The sequence below is a fragment of the Pelobates fuscus genome, chromosome 2 (genome assembly GCF_036172605.1).
Source record: "Pelobates fuscus isolate aPelFus1 chromosome 2, aPelFus1.pri, whole genome shotgun sequence".
Taxonomy (NCBI): domain Eukaryota; kingdom Metazoa; phylum Chordata; class Amphibia; order Anura; family Pelobatidae; genus Pelobates; species Pelobates fuscus.
The window spans coordinates 35,847,194-35,867,339 of NC_086318.1; positions in this window are offsets into that span (position 1 = coordinate 35,847,194).

Consider the following 20,146-nt stretch of genomic DNA (forward strand, 5'->3'; position numbering starts at 1 on the left):
TTTTAAATGGACCATGTCTGCGCCATTGATATTCCAATTTGGATCGTTGTTTGGATAATGGGCTGCGGCCCATGCTGCTGGGTTGGCCTGATTTTGTGTACGGGCCTCTTCTTCCAGCGCTTTAATTGCCGCTTGATTTATCCTAGTCCTTTCCTCATTATTAACCCCTTAAGGACACATGACATGTGTGACATGTCATGATTCCTTTTTATTCCAGAAGTTTGGTCCTTAAGGGGTTAAACAATGTCATTAATAATTGCTGGCAATCAGCCCAAGTGGGATTGTGTGTCTGGACTATTGAGGTAAACAAATCCGTCATGGCTTGAGGCTTTTCGGTAAGAGGAGTTATGGGTCTTCCAATTAAAGAGATCGGTGGTTGTGAAAGGGACATAGACCTAGACTGGATCAGCATATTGTATCTGGCCGTCATCGTTAATGTGTGTCGGGCCAGGAGTCAATCGAAGAGGCATTTGATAATGTCGGGGTTGGAGGGTACCGGTCAGTTGTCGGGTTAGTATGGGGCTTCGTAGAGATGCGTCAGTTAGGGGTTCCGGTCGAGGGGTAGTAAGACAAGGGGATGGGGAAGCCTTACTAAGGGGAAGGATGGTGAGTAGAATATTCCGGGCCGGGCTAGGAAGAGCCTGACCGGAAACTAGATATGGTGCCAAATCTGGGTATGTGGAGTTAACGGAAGTAGGTACCGGAAGGGGAGGGTTTGAAACAAGGGGGCTGGACTCTGACCTAGAGGAGGGAGTAGGTGGGGACAACGGGGCAAGGGGAGGAGCGTTTCCAACAGCACCTTCTCTTCCTCTTCCGGTGGAGGAGGAGTAAGGGGGCGGCATGGGGATCTCAGGGGGCGTGTCCAAAATGGGCGTGATTACGGCCTTAGTGGACAAGCGAGTCCTGGCCACCATGAGGCAACATTGCTCCTCGTGGCATACTCGGATCCATTTTGGCGAGTCATTTACTGGCCGTAAAGTTCACGCCTACCTGATACAGCCACGTGTACACGCTGTACCAGATTAGGATCCAAACTGCCACGTGGTGGCCATGCGGCAACCAAAGTAGGCCATTCCCTACTACACAAAGTAGACAAGCGTGCTGGAGAAATCTTTACCCCAAAATCACATGCAGTATATCCCTTTTTAAAGTTTTTTATCATACATCCTAAGGGATCCAAAATCGTCGAATCCGACGCGCCCATACTTAACAATGGAGCGTCGTCTCCAACAGAAACTAAACACACACTCTTCCAACGGTCACACTCTTCCAACGGTCACACCCTCGGCAACAGCACCACGTGGTACAGTTACTAAGCGAAACGCACACAACAAAACACTCAGGGAATTCCCGTACACACAGCTGTTACACCAGTCACTAAGTATCTAATACTGTGACCTTTGGCAAAACTATACGGTCACCCACGCTATAATTCCCTATATCTGAATTACCCGTCTATAACATACCCCAGTAACATTGTCTTTACAAACAGTAGTTATAGTACGGTTAGCATTGGTTAGAATACAATTTAAAGTCACAGTTCAATTAGTAGTGGTTATGGTGTTAAACATACAACATAGACGACAATTATAAGTACTTATTTACAGTGTCAGTAATTATACATGGTTATGGTACCGTGCGCTATAATACAATTACACACTATTCACACTCTCGCTAGGCGGCAGAGCTCACGCTATCTAGCAGGATATGCACGCTACTACAACAATCTTTAGCACATTTACAATTCCCAACTAATCTATTGGCCAGTACCTTGATGGACTACCTAAAATTATCTACATACGTTTTGGTTAGCCACACTGCCCAAGCACCACATATAGCGAACTAGAGGGCGGAATTTACAACAATACCCTCTTAGTCTATCTACTCTATCAATAGTCTAGTGGGTTCCAAATTTACACGCCTTCCCACTTAGCCAAGATAGGTTGAGATCTAGCGAGCCGAATTTACACAGGCGCCGCTTAGTCTCCCGGTCCCTCCGACCTAGCGAACAAAATATACACCCTAGAACGCTAGTCTAGACAAGACACCGGTGTCCGGCTAGGGCTATTTACACCAGAACCCTGCCTGACTCCAAACCAAAATTAAACGGGCTGACTACAGGGCGTTTAATTGAGCGGTGCGCCTTCGCTCCTTCCCTCCACTGGAGGGGGCAGATTCCATACACAAATAACCCCTTATGGGCCTACCGCACAATCGGTATCCAATACCCCTAGTGGGTCCGCCGTCTAAAACAGCGGTCGTCTTACCTCCTCGTTCCTGAACCTGAGTTCACACTCATCGACGGGCAGGGCCGGCGCGTCCATAAGGCGGCACAGGCGGCGCAAGGGGGCGCAAGATTTCAGTGACCGGCAGGAGGGAAGCTCTCCCTCCTGCCGGGCCACAATCTCGGCCCCCGGTGCGGCGTGCGGCTGTGCTGTAATCAGACATGGCGAGGGAGCTCTAACCTCGCTGCTCTGCTCCCTCGCGCGCTGTCTGCTGATACCGCGGGAGCCGGAATATGACGTCATATTCCGGCTCCCGCGGTATCAGCAGACAGCGCATGAGGGAGCAGAGCAGCGAGGTTAGAGCTCCCTCGCCGCGTCTGATCTCAGCACAGCCGCACGCCGCCCAGCAGCCCCACTGGACCCCAGGGAAGGATTCATCATCCACACCAGCTCTCCAGGTAGGGAGGCTGGGTGGAAAATATTTATTTATAAAATAATAGTGAGTGTATGTGTGAGTGTATGTGTCTGTGTCTGTGTCTGTGTGTGTGAGAGTGTATGTGTATGTGTCTGTGTCTGTGTGTGTGTGTGAGTGTATGTGTCTGTGTGTGTGTGAGTGTATGTGTATGTGTCTGTGTGTGTGTGTGAGTGTATGTGTATGTGTCTGTGTGTGTGTGTGTGTGTGTGAGTGTATGTGTCTGTGTGTGTGTGTGTGTATGTGTCTGTGTGTGTGTCTGAGTGTATGTGTCTGAGTGACAGTGTGTCTGTGAGTGACAGAGTGTGTGTCTGTGATTGACAGAGTGTGTGTCTGTGAGTGACAGAGTGTGTGTCTGTGAGTGACAGTGTGTGTGTCTGTAAGTGACAGTGTGTGTCTGTGAGTGACAGTGTGTGACTGTGAGTGACAGAGTGTGTGTCTGTGAGTGACAGTGTGCATCTGTGAGTGACAGTGTGCGTCTGTGAGTGACAGTGTGTGTCTGTGAGTGACAGCGTGTGCGTCTGTGAGTGACAGCGTGTGCGTCTGTGAGTGACAGCGTGTGCGTCTGTGAGTGACAGCGTGTGCGTCTGTGAGTGACAGAGTGTGTGCGTCTGTGAGTGACAGAGTGTGTGTGTCCGTGAGTGACAGAGTGTGTGTCTGTGAGTGACAGTGTGTGTCTGTGAGTGACAGTATGTGTCTGTGAGTGACAGTATGTGTCTGTGAGTGACAGCGTGTGTGTGAGTGAGTGCGTCTGTGTGTGTGCATGTGAGTGTATGAGTGTGTCTGTCAGTGTATGTTGAGTGTGTTTGTCAGTGTATGAATGTGTGTCTGTCAAATCAGTGAGAGTATGTTTGTCATTGAGTCTGTGTGTGACTATCAGTGTGTCTGTCAATGAGTCTGTGTCTGTCAGTGACGTCTGTGTGTTTGTCATTGAGTGTGTGACTTTCAGTGTGTACAGAGTGTAGCGGAGCGGAGCGCGGTACAGGAGCTTCTGTTTCCTGTACCTGGCCAGACTGACAAGAGGTGCTCACAGAGAGAGCACTCCCTGTCAGTTCGGCCGGGTACAGAAAACTGAAGCTCCTGTACCGCGCTCCGCTCCGCTACACTCTGTACACACTGACACACCAGGAAGGGGAGTGTGACCACTAAAGGGGTGTGGGGTGCACCAAGGGACAGGGAGGGAATGGGAGAGAAACACCAAGAGACAGGGAAAAGAGGGGGGAGGGTAGAAGAACACTAAGGGACAGGGAAGGGACCCTTAATGGTCGGGGAGGGGAGAGGGGCTGGTTAAGAGGCACATAGGTGAAGATGTTTTTTGGGGGGGTGGGGGGGGCGGAAAAATGCATCTTCGCCTATGTACCTAAAAATTCAAGCACCGGCCCTGTCGACGGGGACACCCCAGCACTTACTACGTAGAGGCCGAAGATCTCCTGGACAACAGACCAGTGGCCCCGAGACGAAAGGAGGTCCACGCAGAAGTTCAGGGGTGCAGCCGTAGAGAACGTGGGCAAAGATAGACCGTCTCACGCCTCTGCTTCTCAGCTACCGTTGAACGATGAGCTTCCTGGCCAATGCACCAAATGATACCGGAGAAACTGACGGAAGCCAAGCACAGAGAGATGGACACAGGTTTCTTCAGGAAGGAAGAGATTCTTTATTTGATTCACCGAACGGGACTCAGAGGGACTAATGTCACCAAAATACAACAAGATCTGAGCCCTGGACAATAGTGTAGGCTTCTTAAATAGGCATGTAACTCCTCCCATAATAAGCTCCACCCACACATACTCTTACCCAATCAATCGAACAAGAACTAACTTCCTGTTTGACCGCATGGCTTGCCCAGCAAAATGGAGGAGGGGAATACTACATCCGGTATTCTCGCACATGCTCCGTACACTACTGATCGTATCTTTGCCACGTGCAACCAACCGACCGATACACCAGTATATGCACGTACACATGCCACGTGGTAATCTCGGCCTACTAAATTTATTTTTACCGAGATTCCACCACACTTATAATAACGCACAGAGAGGCAACGCAGAGAGAGGAGTCTGAAGAAGAGGAGTCAGAGGAGGAAGGTGGCTTTGAGGAGGTGGAAGACCAAACACAGCAGGCGTCCAAGAGGGCTTGTTGTCATCTTTCGGGGACCTTTGGTGTTGTACATGGCTGGGTGGAGGAAGAGACCTTCAATGACATCAGTGAGGACAAGGAACGGACATGGCTAGCTTGGTATCCAACTTTGTGCAAATGGAGAGTTTGCGGTTGTGTAAATGGACTGTTTGTGGTTGTTTGCGGTACGTTAAACGGGGAGTTTGGTCTGTAATTGTGAAGCAGGCGTAACCCTTACACTTCCTGATCGATACAACATCATACAGTAGGTCCCCCTCATTATTTTTATGGCCCCCACCCACCGCTCACGGGTGGGGGCGGGCGGGAGGCCAGTAGGTCCCCCCATTGTGATTCATGGCCCCCACCCACTGCGCAGGGGTGGTGGCCAGGGGGGAGGACAGTAGGTCCCCCCCTTATCCTTATTTACCGAATATTCCCCTGTATAACAATGTTTGGCATTTAGTGGTTATTCCCTATTATGCTCTGTGTCAGTGTGTATCAGGGTCTCTGAGGACAGGTGTCAATCCATATCTGCCAAGTGACCCTATGTAGGAGGAACAGTCCCTATTCTGCTCTGTGTCAGTGTGTATCAGGGTCTCTGAGGACAGGTGTCAATCCATATCTGCCAAGTGACCCTATGTAGGAGGAACAGTCCCTATTCTGCTCTGTGTCAGTGTGTATCAGGGTCCCTGAGGACAGGTGTCAATCCATATCTGCCAAGTGACCCTATGTAGGAGGAACAGTCCCTATTCTGCTCTGTGTCAGTGTGTATCAGGGTCTCTGAGGACAGGTGTCAATCCATATCTGCCAAGTGACCCTATGTAGGGGGAACAGTCCCTATTCTGCTCTGTGTCAGTGTGTATCAGGGTCCCTGAGGACAGGTGTCAATCCATATCTGCCAAGTGACCCTATGTAGGGGGAACAGTCCCTATTCTGCTCTGTGTCAGTGTGTATCAGGGTCTCTGAGGACAGGTGTCAATCCATATCTGCCAAGTGACCCTATGTAGGAGGAACAGTCCCTATTCTGCTCTGTGTCAGTGTGTATCAGGGATCATTAGGATAGGTGTCAATCCATATCTGCCAAGTGACCCTATGTAGGGGGAACAGTCCCTATTCTGCTCTGTGTCAGTGTGTATCAGGGTCCCTGAGGACAGGTGTCAATCCATATCTGCCAAGTGACCCTATGTAGGGGGAACAGTCCCTATTCTGCTCTGTGTCAGTGTGTATCAGGGATCATTAGGATAGGTGTCAATCCATATCTGCCAAGTGACCCTATGTAGGGGGAACAGTCCCTATTCTGCTCTGTTTCAGTGTGTATCAGGGTCCATGAGGACAGGTGTCAATCCATATATGCCAAGTGACCCTATGTAGGAGGAACAGTCCCTATTCTGCTCTGTGTCAGTGTGTATCAGGGTCTCTGAGGACAGGTGTCAATCCATATCTGCCAAGTGACCCTATGTAGGGGGAACAGTCCCTATTCTGCTCTGTGTCAGTGTGTATCAGGTTCCCTGAGGACAGGTGTCAATCCATATCTGCCAAGTGACCCTATATAGGGGGAACAGTCCCTATTCTGCTCTGTGTCAGTGTGTATCAGGGTCTCTGAGGACAGGTGTCAATCCATATGTCAAGGTGTCAATATGTCATATGTCAGGTGTCAATCCATATCCATTGTGATTTAGGAATGTTAGGTGATTTATGCCCTTTTTGGATTAAAACCAGACTCTGCATCAACTGTGTAATTTTCCATGGGAGTTTTGCCATGGATCCCCCTCCGGCATGCCACAGTCCAGGTGTTAGTCCCCTTGAAACAACTTTTCCATCACTATTGTGGCCAGAAAGAGTCCCTGTGGGTTTTAAAATTTGCCTGCCCATTGAAGTCTATGGCGGTTCGCCCGGTTCGCCGACTCAAGAAACGTTTGTGGAAGTTCGCGTTCGCCGTTTGCAAACCGAAAATGTTATGTTCGCGACATCACTAGTGATCACCACATGCCTTACAAGGTAACTGCTTTACTTTATATTCGTATACCTTTATTTATATAGTCAATAGACATCAATGTATTTGTATGATTTTACAGATTTCTTGAGGATAAAATATTTCTCTGGTTATGCTTAGTGTGTTAATGTGCTTGTATTTTTATATCTCTTAAAGTGACACTCTAGACACTCAGACCACTTCATCTCATTGACAAGGTCTGGGGACACTGTCCCTGTTCCCTTAACCCTGCAATGTATGTAATGAGTTTTAGAGAAAGTCGCTGCACATGCACATTAGGTTTCCCCGATTGGCTGATATCAGTGGAGGACGAAACCAGAGACGGCGCTGAATCCGTGTTTAAAGGTTAATTTAACCCATCCTCGTTTCTTCCACTCATACCGCTTTTTCCATCTTTGAAGGGGTTTGGCGAAACAAGGAAATAGTCCTCTACTCGTAACAGGGATTAAACTGATAAGAATAGTACTACTTAACACACCTTATAATAACGCACAGAGAGGCAACGCAGAGAGAGGAGTCTGAAGAAGAGGAGTTAGAGGAGGAAGGCGGCTTTGAGGAGGTGGAAGACCAAACAGAGCAGGCGTCCAAGAGGGCTTGTTGTCATCTTTCGGGGACCCTTGGTGTTGTACATGGCTGGGTGGAGGAAGAGACCTTTAATGAAATCAGTGAGGACAAGGAACGGACATGGCTAGCTTGGTATTCAACCTTGTGCAAATGGACAGTTTGCGGTTGTGCAAATGGACTGTTTGTGGTTGTTTGCGGTACGTTAAATGGGGAGTTTGGTCTGTCACTGTGAAGCGGGCGTAACCCTTACACTACGTGATCGATACAACATCATACAGTAGGTCCCCCCCTCATTATTTTTATGGCCCCCACCCACCGCTCATGGGTGGGGGCGGGCGGGAGGCCAGTAGGTCCCCCATTGTGATTTATGGCCCCCACCCACTGTGCAGGGGTGGGAGCCAGGGGTAGGACAGTAGGTCCCCCCTTATCCTTTTTTACTGAATATTCCCCTGTATAACAATGTTTGGCATTTAGTGGTTATTCCCTATTCTGCTCTGTGTCAGTGTGTATCAGGGTCTCTGAGGACAGGTGTCAATCCATATCTGCCAAGCGACCCTATGTAGGAGGAACAGTCCCTATTCTGCTCTGTGTCAGTGTGTATCAGAGTCTCTGAGGACAGGTGTCAATCCATATCTGCCAAGTGACCCTATGTAGGAGGAACAGTCCCTATTCTGCTCTGTGTCAGTGTGTATCAGGGTCTCTGAGGACTTAGCTGCAGCCTCCCAAATGTCCTGCCACTCCCCGCTCTCTAGTGTTTGTTGGAGGTCAGTTTTCCATTGTAGAATATAGGAAGGTGTTTGGGTCTCGCTAGTCAGTGCGCTCAGTTGTGTATATAGGCAAGTAATGAGGCCGGTACGTGGTCCCTCAGTCATACACAGTGTTTCATAGAATGTGGACCTAGTTCTGGCTGCCTTGGCAATGGCGTTTTTTTTTTGGCAAAGTCCCTCAGTTGGAGATATCTAAAGTGGTCTGTGGTTGTGAGTGGCGCTAGGGTCTTCAGGTTGTCAAAGGTGCGGAACTCGTCTGCCTGAAATAGGTGGTAATAACGTTGAACTCCAGTGTCTTCCAAACCTCTAAAGTCCCTAGGGGTCATACCTGGCGGGAATGCTTTATTGCGAAGCTGTAAGGGGTGAGGTAGGGTGCATGAGTGCATATTTGTGCGCCGTTAGGTTCTATATTCTTATGGAATTAAGGATAGCTGGGCAGGTGGTGTGTATCGGGTTTGGGCACCCAGATCCAAAACTGAGGCAGGTCAGTGCACATCAGGCTTGTATCAAGGTCAACCCATCGGTGGGGAATGCCATTCCACTATCTGCGCCAATTGGGCTGCAAGGTAGTACAAGTATAGATTGGGGCCCCCCCTACTCTTTGGTGTGTATAACGTGCGTCTTGCTACCCTGTGTCTCTTTCCGGCCCAGATAAAGTGGTCAATAGCTGTTTGCATGGGTTTAAGTTAATTTTTAGTAACTGTCACAGGTAATGCCTGGAAGAGGAACAAGAGACGCGGGAGGACGTTCATTTTAATTGTGTGCAGTCTCCCCAGCCACGAGATGGGCTTTTCGTGCCATTTATCTAAGTCCTTCCGTAACGTACTTAGCAGTTTCTTGTGGTTTTCTGTGTACAAGTCGGTGTGGAACGATGTGAGTTTAACACCTAAGTATTTAATTGGTTGTGTTGTTATTTTGATATTTGTCCTGCGTTGCAGCCACTGGACATCGGTATCAGGGACACCCAGTGGCATACCCACCGATTTATCTAGATTTATTTTATATCCGGCTACCTGTCTGTAGGTGTCTAGGATGTCGAGGACATGAGGGATTGACTCCCTAGGGTCTGTGATGGTAAGCAATAGGTCGTCTGCATATGCCGACATTTTACATTCGTCAGATGCGACCCGTATGCCTTTGATATTGTTGTGTGTTCTAATTTGGTGCAGTAAGGGTTCTAAAGCTATTTTAAACAGCAGGGGGGGTAGAGGGCATCCTTGTCAGGTGCCGTTTCTCAGTGCAAAAGGGATCGGTTGTGCTCCCGGCACTATGACTTGGGCTGTAGGGTTAGTGTAGAGTGCTTGGACCGCCTTGACAAATATGGTGGGGAGCCGCAGCTCTTCAAGGAGGGCAAACATATATGGCCACTGAATTCTGTCGAATGCCTTCTCTGCATCCAGGGAAAGGACCAGAGAAGGCGCTCGTTTTTTATCAGCCCACCATATCAGGTCTGTTACTCGTCTTGTGTTTTCGTAAAGTTGTCTGGTTGGGAGGAAACCCACCTGATCTGCGTGTATGAGCTTTGGGAGGATGGGGTTGAGTCTGGTAGCAAGTATCTTAGCAAATACTTTCAAATAAAAATTGATAAGAGAGATGGGGCGGTAATTCGTTACGTTAGAGTCATCTCTGTCTGTTTTAGGGATAAGGGCTATATCAGCCGTTGAGAGATCAGAGTTTGGTGAGTCATTATCCGTCCATGTCTTGTACATGTTGGCTAGGTGAGGTATAAGTTCTTCCCGAAAGGTTTTATAATAAGAGCTGTCAAACCCATCTGGGCCCGGGGCCTTTCCCCCCTTCAAATCCATTATGGCTCTATTTATTTCATCATGTTCGATGGGTGCCCCTAAGTATCAAGTTACATCCGCTGAGGGTTGTGGCAATTTAGCATTCTGCAGGAAGGAGTCAATTTGTGCCATGTATGCGCTGTTTGTAGTCGTGAGCGTGGGGGAATGGTCATATACCTGGGCTAGGAATTGCGTAAATTACTTGCTTCTTTGCCTTGAGAATCTTTAATGGCCGTGATATTTGTGTCCCTTTGTTTGGGTCTAAGGGCCCGGCTAATAGTGTGTCCATCTTATTCGCTTTTTCATAGAATAAGCACCATCTTTGCTCACCTCATCTATCATTACTTCTCTAAGCCGTCGTCTGATGTCAGTCACTACCCTGGTCGTGTCCGGTGTCGCTGTCTGCTTGTTTTTCATTTCAGCTTTACGTAACTGTTTTTGGAGTTCAATGAGTTGTTTGGCTTTTTTCTTTTTTAGGAAGGTGGCAGTTTTAAGCCTCCATTTCCAAAGGGCGTGTGGGCCAGGGAGTTTTAAGGTGAGTGCAATGTCGGCATGGTCAGACCATGAGATTAGGTTTATTTCCGCGGTTTTGATCCATGGCATAACTGGTTGACTGACAATGAACATATCTATCCGGGAGTACGTTCCGTGTACCGCCGAATAGAAGGTATAATCCCGCTCACTCGGGTGTTGGATCCTCCAAGGGTCCAACAGTCCCGTATGGTTAATGAGATTGTTTAAGAGCTTGTCCTGCCCTCCTCTTTTCTGCGACCTACCCGAGCCTGGTAGGCTCTTCTTGAAGCAGGATGTCAAGGCCCCCTCGAGGTCCGCCTCCTCCACCTTGAGCGGTTGGAGACGTCCTCGAGCTCCAGCTCTGTGAATTTATGTCGGAGTTTGTTGGTCAGGTGGGTCGCTGTGTTATGTGCTGTCACTATGGTGCCCACTTGTTTTTCAATGCTAGTCGTGCGAGCACCAATGGCGGTGATTGTAACGGACCGTTTCACTTACAAGAGGATAAAAACCGTTTAGGCGATAATCCCCTTTTCTATAGACCAGCAGCTACTGCAAGCACCAATCTCCCGAACTGCAAACTGTACGAATTCACCAACTCCCGAACTGGAAACACACGAACCCTGGAATCAGCCGAACAGGAAAAGCATACAATCCGCTTACACTCCTGGCAGTCAGCATACAATCCAATTCCCCCAAAAACGAGACGACACATCGGTTTGAGAGTCAAGCAGAATCTGAGGTGCTGGCGCACCCAGCCTGGTTTTTATTGCAGTTGTTACAAATACAGGTCCGCCCACAGGGAGGTATAAAACAACCACTCACACATCAGTTACATCCCACATATTCCCTCCCCTTATCCTGAGAGGAAACTCAATTATACATACAGTTAAAACATACTTTCTACCCAACTTTCATAACTCTAAAACCATACATCACATTCACATAAAAATGCATATCCACAATCAATCCATTCAGGGGAACACCATATTAAAAAATGGCATGAATCAAAAGTTAGTAAAGTATCTTTTAAAACCCCTGCCAGCATGGCTTTCCGGCTCATACCGGTTTTACAGAGCCCTCTCTCCTGGAGACAATGGATAAGTAATGCAATTACCTCCCAGGACAGAGACAGACTCCATTGAGCACATGGGGACACAAAGACAGTAAAACACTTTAAAATACATAAAGTCACCTTTTACACATAACACACAGACATTTCACATATCCCCAGATAGCTGGGATCTGAGCGCACAAAACTACCGAATAGCGCGCAGATCCTATTCACACAGTTCAATTGCCATGGAGCCGGAGTTTTTAACTACACGAATGGGCTCCATGGCATAGCTATCTGGGTTAACACATTCACATAAAGTCGGGTCCATAGTCCAAAGGCAAGAGGCGGGCAAGCAGCCCCCTCCAAGGACACGTGGCGAGGTCGGTTTCGCCACAGTGATCTCAGCCTTCACCTCCGCGGCTGTGCGTTTAATTTCTTCAGCTAGGTACCCCTTTACTTTGGCTAGTGACTGCAGGATGGTACTGGCTGGTGCCTCCGAGGAGGATTCTCCCACTCTCAGTGGGTGCGCGGGATCCGATGTGCCAGGGCTCGGGTCCGTGAGTGCGCAGGCCTCTGGGCCGTAAGCATGTCTGCCACCGAGGGGGCTTCTTTGAGGCTCTTCTTAGCAGGTTTGTGACTGGACATTCGTTCCCGCGGTCCGCCGGCTGTAGGGGTGATGTAAGGTAGGATCTGTCGCTGATTATTTGGGATTATAGCGGGTTACAGTGCTGTTACTTGAGCATCGGGGTGCGGAGCTCTCGCTCTATGTGGCCATCTTCAAAGGCGTTCAAACCACGCCCCTCCAGAACTGGCACTTTTATAAATTATTTGAAGTCCTTGGAGTGTGCTCCTTCATGTTACAATTTTCAGTTTTAAGTTTTATATCTGTATATCTGCGCACTATGCAACCAGGTGCATTTTAGGGCTCGTATAAAAAAACAATAACAAAATCAAGGGCTTTTTTTATTCCATGCCCAGCCCTGCCTCGAGCCGATGCTGGAGATGCAGTAGTAAACACAGATAGTCAGACTGGATCTCTAGCAACTGCTTTAGCTCTGGATAAGAAACACTTTGCAGGAGATTGTAATAACAGCACTTTATGTAAGGCAAAAGTGGGAACAGAGTGTTTTTTCTGTCCTAAGTGGCAAGGGGATAGCACAGCGTAATGCAAAAAAATATTAAAGGAACACTTTAGGGTCAGGAACACAAACATGTTTTCCTGACCCTATAGTGTTTACATAGAAACATAGAATGTGACGACAGATAAGAACCATCCAGCCCATCTATTCTGCCCAATTTTCTAAATACTTTCATTAGTCCCCGGCCTTATCTTATAGTTAGGATAGCCTTATGCCTATCCCACGCATGCTTAAACTCGTTTACTGTGTTAACCTCTACCACTTCAGCTGGAAGGCTATTCCATGCATCCAATACCCTCTCAGTAAAGTAATACTTCCGGATATTATTTTTTAACCTTTGCCCCTCTAATTTAAGACGATGTCCTCTTGTTGTGGTAGTTTTACTTCTTTCAAATATAGTCTTCTCCTTTACGGTGTTGATTCAATTTATGAATTCAAATGTTTCAAACATATCCCCGCTGTCTTGTCTTTCCTCCAAGTTATACATGTTAAGATCCTTTAACCTTTCCTTGTAAGTTTTATCCTGTAATCCATGAACCATCTTAACCCCTTAAGGACCAAACTTCTGGAATAAACAGGAATCATGACATGTCACACATGTCATGTGTCCATAAGGGGTTAATAGCCCTTCTCTGAACTCTCTCTAAAGTATCAATATCATTCTGAAGATATGGTCTCCAGTACTGTCTATAATACTCACCAGTGTTCTGTACAATGGCATGAGCATTTCCCTCTCTCCACAGCTAATACCTCTCCCTATACAACCACGCATTCTGCTAGCATTTCCTGCTGCTCTATTACATGTCTGCCTACCTATACAGGGAGTGCAGAATTATTAGTCAAGTTGTATTTTTGAGGATTAATTTTATTATTGAACAACAACCATGTTCTCAATGAACCCAAAAAACTCATTAATATCAAAGCTGAATATTTTTGGAAGTAGTTTGTTTTTAGTTTTAGCTATTTTAGGGGGATATCTGTGTGTGCAGGTGACTATTACTGTGCATAATTATTAGGCAACTTAACAAAAAACAAATATATACCCATTTCAATTATTTATTTTTACCAGTGAAACCAATATAACATCTCAACATTCACAAATATACATTTCTGACATTCAAAAACAAAACAAAAACAAATCAGTGACCAATATAGCCACCTTTCTTTGCAAGGACACTCAAAAGCCTGCCATCCATGGATTCTGTCAGTGTTTTGATCTGTTCACCATCAACATTGCGTGCAGAAGCAACCACAGCCTCCCAGACACTGTTCAGAGAGGTGTACTGTTTTCCCTCCTTGTAAATCTCACATTTGATGATGAACCACAGGTTCTCAATGGGGTTCAGATCAGGTGAACAAGGAGGCCATGTCATTAGATTTTCTTCTTTTATACCCTTTCTTGCCAGCCACGCTGTGGAGTACTTGGATGCGTGTGATGGAGCATTGTCCTGCATGAAAATCATGTTTTTCTTGAAGGATGCAGACTTCTTCCTGTACCACTGCTTGAAGAAGGTGTCTTCCAGAAACTGGCAGTAGGACTGGAAGTTGAGCTTGACTCCATCCTCAACCCGAAAAGGCCCCACAAGCTCATCTTTGATGATACCAGCCCAAACCAGTACTCCACCTCCACCTTGCTGGCGTCTGAGTCGGACTGGAGCTCTCTGCCCTTTACCAATCCAGCCACGGGCCCATCCATCTGGCCCATCAAGACTCACTCTCATTTCATCAGTCCATAAAACCTTAGAAAAATCAGTCTTGAGATATTTCTTGGCCCAGTCTTGACGTTTCAGCTTGTGTGTCTTGTTCAGTGGTGGTCGTCTTTCAGCCTTTCTTACCTTGGCCATGTCTCTGAGTATTGCACACCTTGTGCTTTTGGGCACTCCAGTGATGTTGCAGCTCTGAAATATGGCCAAACTGGTGGCAAGTGGCATCTTGGCAGCTGCACGCTTGACTTTTCTCAGTTCATGGGCAGTTATTTTGCGCCTTGGTTTCTCCACACGCTTCTTGCGACCCTGTTGACTATTTTGAATGAAACGCTTGATTGTTCGATGATCACGCTTCAGAAGCTTTGCAATTTTAAGAGTGCTGCATCTCTCTGCAAGATATCTCACTATTTTTGACTTTTCTGAGCCTGTCAAGTCCTTCTTTTGACCCATTTTGCCAAAGGAAAGGAGGTTGCCTAATAATTATGCACACCTGATATAGGGTGTTGATGTCATTAGACCACACCCCTTCTCATTACAGAGATGCACATCACCTAATATGCTTAATTGGTAGTAGGCTTTCGAGCCTATACAGCTTGGAGTAAGACAACATGCATAAAGAGGATGATGTGGTCAAAATACTCATTTGCCTAATAATTCTGCACTCCCTGTAAATCATCCGTAATAATTACCCCTAAATCCATTTCCTCAGATGTTGAGGTTAGGACTCTATCAAATATTCTGTACTCTGCCCTTGGGTTTTTACATCCAAGAAGCATTATCTTACACTTATCCACATTAAATGTCAGTTGCCACAACTTTGACCATTTTTCTAGTTTACCTAAATCTTTTGCCATTTGGCTTATCCCTCCTGGAACATCAACCTCGTTACATATCTTAGTATCATCAGCAAAAAGACATACCTTACCATTAAGACCTTTTACAATATCACCAATAAAAATATTAAAGATAATGGCTCCAAGTATAGATCACTGAGGTACTGTAACGAAAATATACCCCAACACGCAATATTAAACTCAACAGAAGACAACACAGAGGGGAGATACGTCTACCGGACCTTAGAATGGCCGGATTCGACGTATATGAGAGGAGTACAGAGTCAGGAGCGATCCGAGGTCAAGGGCACAAAGCAACAGCGTAAACTAAGACTAGCCGGGGTCTGGTACACAGCAAACAGCAAGCCGTCAAACAGAACAGATAAGGATACAGAGATAATGTAGTCAGAAACAAAGCCAAGGTCAAGTACGAAGGAACACAACTGAACACAACAAGTGCTAAAGGGAACTGAAACAGAAACACTGATAGGGCAAGGAACTAAGGGAAAAAGGTGAGTATATATACCTAAACATCTATTTTGATTGGCCCCTGTCATATCCACGCCCCCAAAAGGTAAGTGTATGGGGAGTGTGGCATGACAGGGACCAATGGGAGACCTTTGCCAATTTAGGCTCCCACTGTCCCTTTAAGAGCGCGCCCGATACCCGCGGCACGCTCTTAGAGTCAGGCGGGACACGTGACCGCTTCTTGCGGTCACGGCATGCCTTCCTGTCACAGACGGCGGATGAGCCGCGCACGGCTCGTGCAGCAGTAGGACCGCGTGCGGCTTGAACAGAGGACCCCGGCCGGCCCCTGGAAAGGGTACAGTACCCCCCCTGAGGACACGCCCTTTGGGCGGAGAGGGCCAGGCCTGGCAGGAAAACGAGAATGGAAGGAACGTACAAGGCGAGGAGCGTGAACAGCATCAGCGGAAATCCAACTGTTCTCCTCAAGCCCATAGCCCTTCCAATGCACCAGGTACTGAAGTCGACCTCTAAGGAAACGAGAGTCAAGAACAGCAGAAACTTCAAACTACTCATGACCCTCCACAGAGACAGGAGGGGGAGGAGGAGTATGCCGGGTATAGCAGTTGCGTACATAAGGCTTCAACAACGAGGTGTGAAAGACATTAGGAATACGCAGATTCTTAGGAAGACCCAAGGCATATGAAACAGGATTAACTTTATGCAAAATACGACAAGGACCAATAAAGCGGCACCCGGAGGCGAATATTTTGCGTGGAAAGCAAAACCCTGTCCCCCACGACATAAGAAGGAGCCGCCCTGCGACGCTTGTCAGCCTGCACCTTCTGGCGAGCAGCGGAATCCACCAAAGAAAGCTGAACCTGCTCCCAAGTATTACGCAAACCAGCCAAATGCTCATCCAGAACTGGCATGCCCTGTGAGGAGAAAGCAGCCGTAAGAACAACGGGATGCTGGCCATAGACAACGTAAAAAGGACTTTTGCAGGAAGAATCATGAGTAGCGTTATTCCGAGCAAACTCAGCCCAAGGAAGAAGGTCAGCCCAATTGTTCTGATGGTGGGATACAAATAACGAAGGTACTGCTCCAGAGATTGATTGGCACATTCAGCAGCTCCAAGCAGAAGAAAATGAGAGAGAAATACCCATTTCCGAACAAAAGGCTTTCCAGAACCTGGAAATACATTGGCTACCCCTATCGGACACAATAGATACAGGAATGCCAGTTCCCTAGATGTGGGGGAAGAGACACAAAGTGAGCCATCTTAGAAAACCGATCTACTATCATTAGGATAACTGTGTTACCATTCGAAGGGGGTAATTCAACAATAAAATCCATTGACAGGTTAGACCAAGGTCTCTCGGGAACGGGTAACGGATGCAACAGCCCACAAGGAACTCTACGAGAAGATTTCATACAGGCACAAGTAGTACAAGCACCTATATAGTCGGTGACATCCTTGCGTAAGGAATCCCACCAAAAATACCGAGAAACAGCTGACACCGTTTTGGAAATACCAGGATGTCCAGCAGTCTTCGTGTCATGATACAACGACAGAATATCCCGTCTCTCAGGAACATCAATGAACAGTTTATCATTAGGCCTCTCGCTAGGTGGCATGCTTTGTTTCGCTTGTATGGCATGCAAGAGGGATGAGGAAATAGACAAAATAGTAGTAGCTATTATCCTGTCTGGGGCAATGACAGGAGTAACATCGATCTCCTGTTTGTCAGCAGTTTCGAACTGTCTGGACAGAGAGTCTGCTTTAGTGTTGCGATCATCTGGCCTATAGGTGATAATATAATTGAAATGAGACAAAAGCAGTGACCACCTAGCCTGCCTAGAAGACAATCTTTTAGCCTCACTAAGGTAGGATAGGTTCTTGTTATCCATAAATATGAGGATGGGATCCTTAGTTCCTTCTAACAAATGTCTCCATTCTTTAAGTGCTAAAATAATAGCAAGGAGTTCGCGATTACCCACATCATAATTCTTTTCTGCTTTGGACATTTGTTTGGAAAATAAGCCACATGGATGCAATGGCTTGTCAGGCGACTCTCTTTGGGATAAGACAGAACCTACCCCGATATCGGAAGCATCAACTTCAAGAATATACAGCAGTGAGTGGACAGAATGCTGTAAAATAGGTGCAGATGCGAACATAGTTTTAAGAAATTCAAAAGCCTGAAGTGCCTCGGGAGACCAGACACGAGTATTGCCATCCTTTTTTGTCATACGGGTGATAGGCGCTACAATAGAGGAAAAACCTTTAATAAAGCGTCTGAATGGCTTTCAAACCTTGTGGTAGAGGCCATTCTATGACAGCAGAAAGCTTCTGGGGATCCATACGAAAACCTTTAGCGGAAATCAAATACCCCAAAAACTGGACTTCGGTTTGGTCAAATAGACATTTTTCCAGTTTACAAAAAAAAGCAAGAAGGGTCTTCAGAACTGTTGTAACATGTCTGTGATGAGTGTGTAAATCTGTAGAGTAAATTAATATGTCGCCCAAGTACACAATTACAAATGTGTGAATAAAGTCTCTTAAGACGTCATTAATAAATTCTTGAAACACTGCTGGGGCATTGCATAGACCAAATGGCATAACAGTATACTCGTAATGGCCAGATCTAGTGTTAAATGCCGTCTTCCATTCGTGGTCTTTCTTAATACGTATTAAATTGTATGCACCTCTAAGATCCAATTTAGTGAATACAGTAGCATGTTTGAGCCTGTCAAATAATTCCGTAATTAAAGGTATAGGGTATGCATTTTTGATGGTGATTTTATTTAGACCTCTATAATCGATACACGGTCTTAAATCACCTTCTTTCTTTGATACAAAGAAGAACCCCGCTCCAGCCGGAGAAGAGGATCTCCTAATAAACCCCTTTTTCTAGTGATTCCTTAATATACTCCTCAATGACACGGTTTTCTTGAACCGATAAAGGGTACATCCTGCCCTTTGGAGGTATAGTGCCAGGCAATAAATTGATAGCACAATCGTAGGGTCTGTGAGGCGGTAATTTGTCAGCCTACTATGAGGAAAATTCAGCGTCTCCATGCAGAGGAGTGGCCACTGAAAGTGTCCCTAGAGGACAATGTAAACACTGCCTTTTCTCTGAAAAGGCAGTGTTTGCATGAAAATGATTATTCTCACCAGAACAACTAAATTAAGCTGTAGTTGTTCCCGTTACTATAGTGTGCTTTTAAGACCATAAAGCATCTCTATGTAAATGCAATAATACGAAAATTCATGAAGACATAATTTATAGGGTCAGTGTGACAGAATGAGTAATGTGGTAATTTGGGGGCAACTAAGTGTTTGGGGAAACAACAATAGCAAAATGTTTTAGACTGTTAGTTCGTTTGGACAGCTCATCACTGACTGTTGCTGTATGTCAAATGTGTTTTGTTAGAATTGTTTGTCTTGTTTTAACTTTTGTACAAGACCTCTGAATATATTGTTCTATAAATAACTGTAATTGTAAATATCCAAAAGCAGTATTTAATTAACATAGGAAAGAGTTGTCTCAGTGCTTTCCTATGAAGATTTCACTGATGCTGGATGTCCTCATGCAGAGCGTGAGGACATCCAGCATCATTTAGACAACCACAAGTCTGTTAGGTTCCAGGAAGTGCCTCTAGTGGCTGTCTTATTGGATGCCACTAGAGGCAGTCTTAGTCCCACAATGTAAATATTGCACTTACTCGCTAACTGCAATGATTTACATTGCAGGACTAAGTGGGATACTGACACTGGTCCCAGGCCTCTTCAATGAGCTGCAGTGTTCTGGGTGACTATAGTGTCCCTTTAAAACTAACACAAATTGTTTCTGTCATGACATAACAGAAACAAACAAATAATCAATTAACTTAATTTACATTGACATCTTATATTTAATCACCCAGTTTCAACCAATACTCACTTAATCTCAACAAATGATTTAAGTGTGATCATCTAATTAATAAAACACAAGACTCAGCATATTATGCTGTACGTTCAATTAAGTACATTTTGTATGCATTGGTAGTCACGAGTCAATTAGAAACTGTTTATATGACTGTATTCAAACAAAATAACACGTTTAATTTGTATGCCCTCAATTAAAACATTGCATTTCATTACAGTTCTTTAGCTCTCACTTATGTTGTGCCATATTTACTCTATGATCTCATCAAAATAATATCTTTTTCCTTTTTAGAGCACACCTATTCCTGCATGACAAATGATGTAATAGGCACTATGTTTGTTATATAAACGTGATAAGCCATAATTTCTCTTTGTTACCTGAATGACTCATTGTTCACGCATTAGGCACGTTTTAGATAATGTGGATAGAATTGAACATTTTTTATCTGTGATGTCATTTTATCTGATGTCATTGCAGAGTAAAAAATATTTTTTTATTTTTTTTTAGGAAGCAGCCCATAAGGGACATCAAAAAGGAAATATACAAAACAGATTGATATTTCCCAAAATAGCAAAATCAGGAAA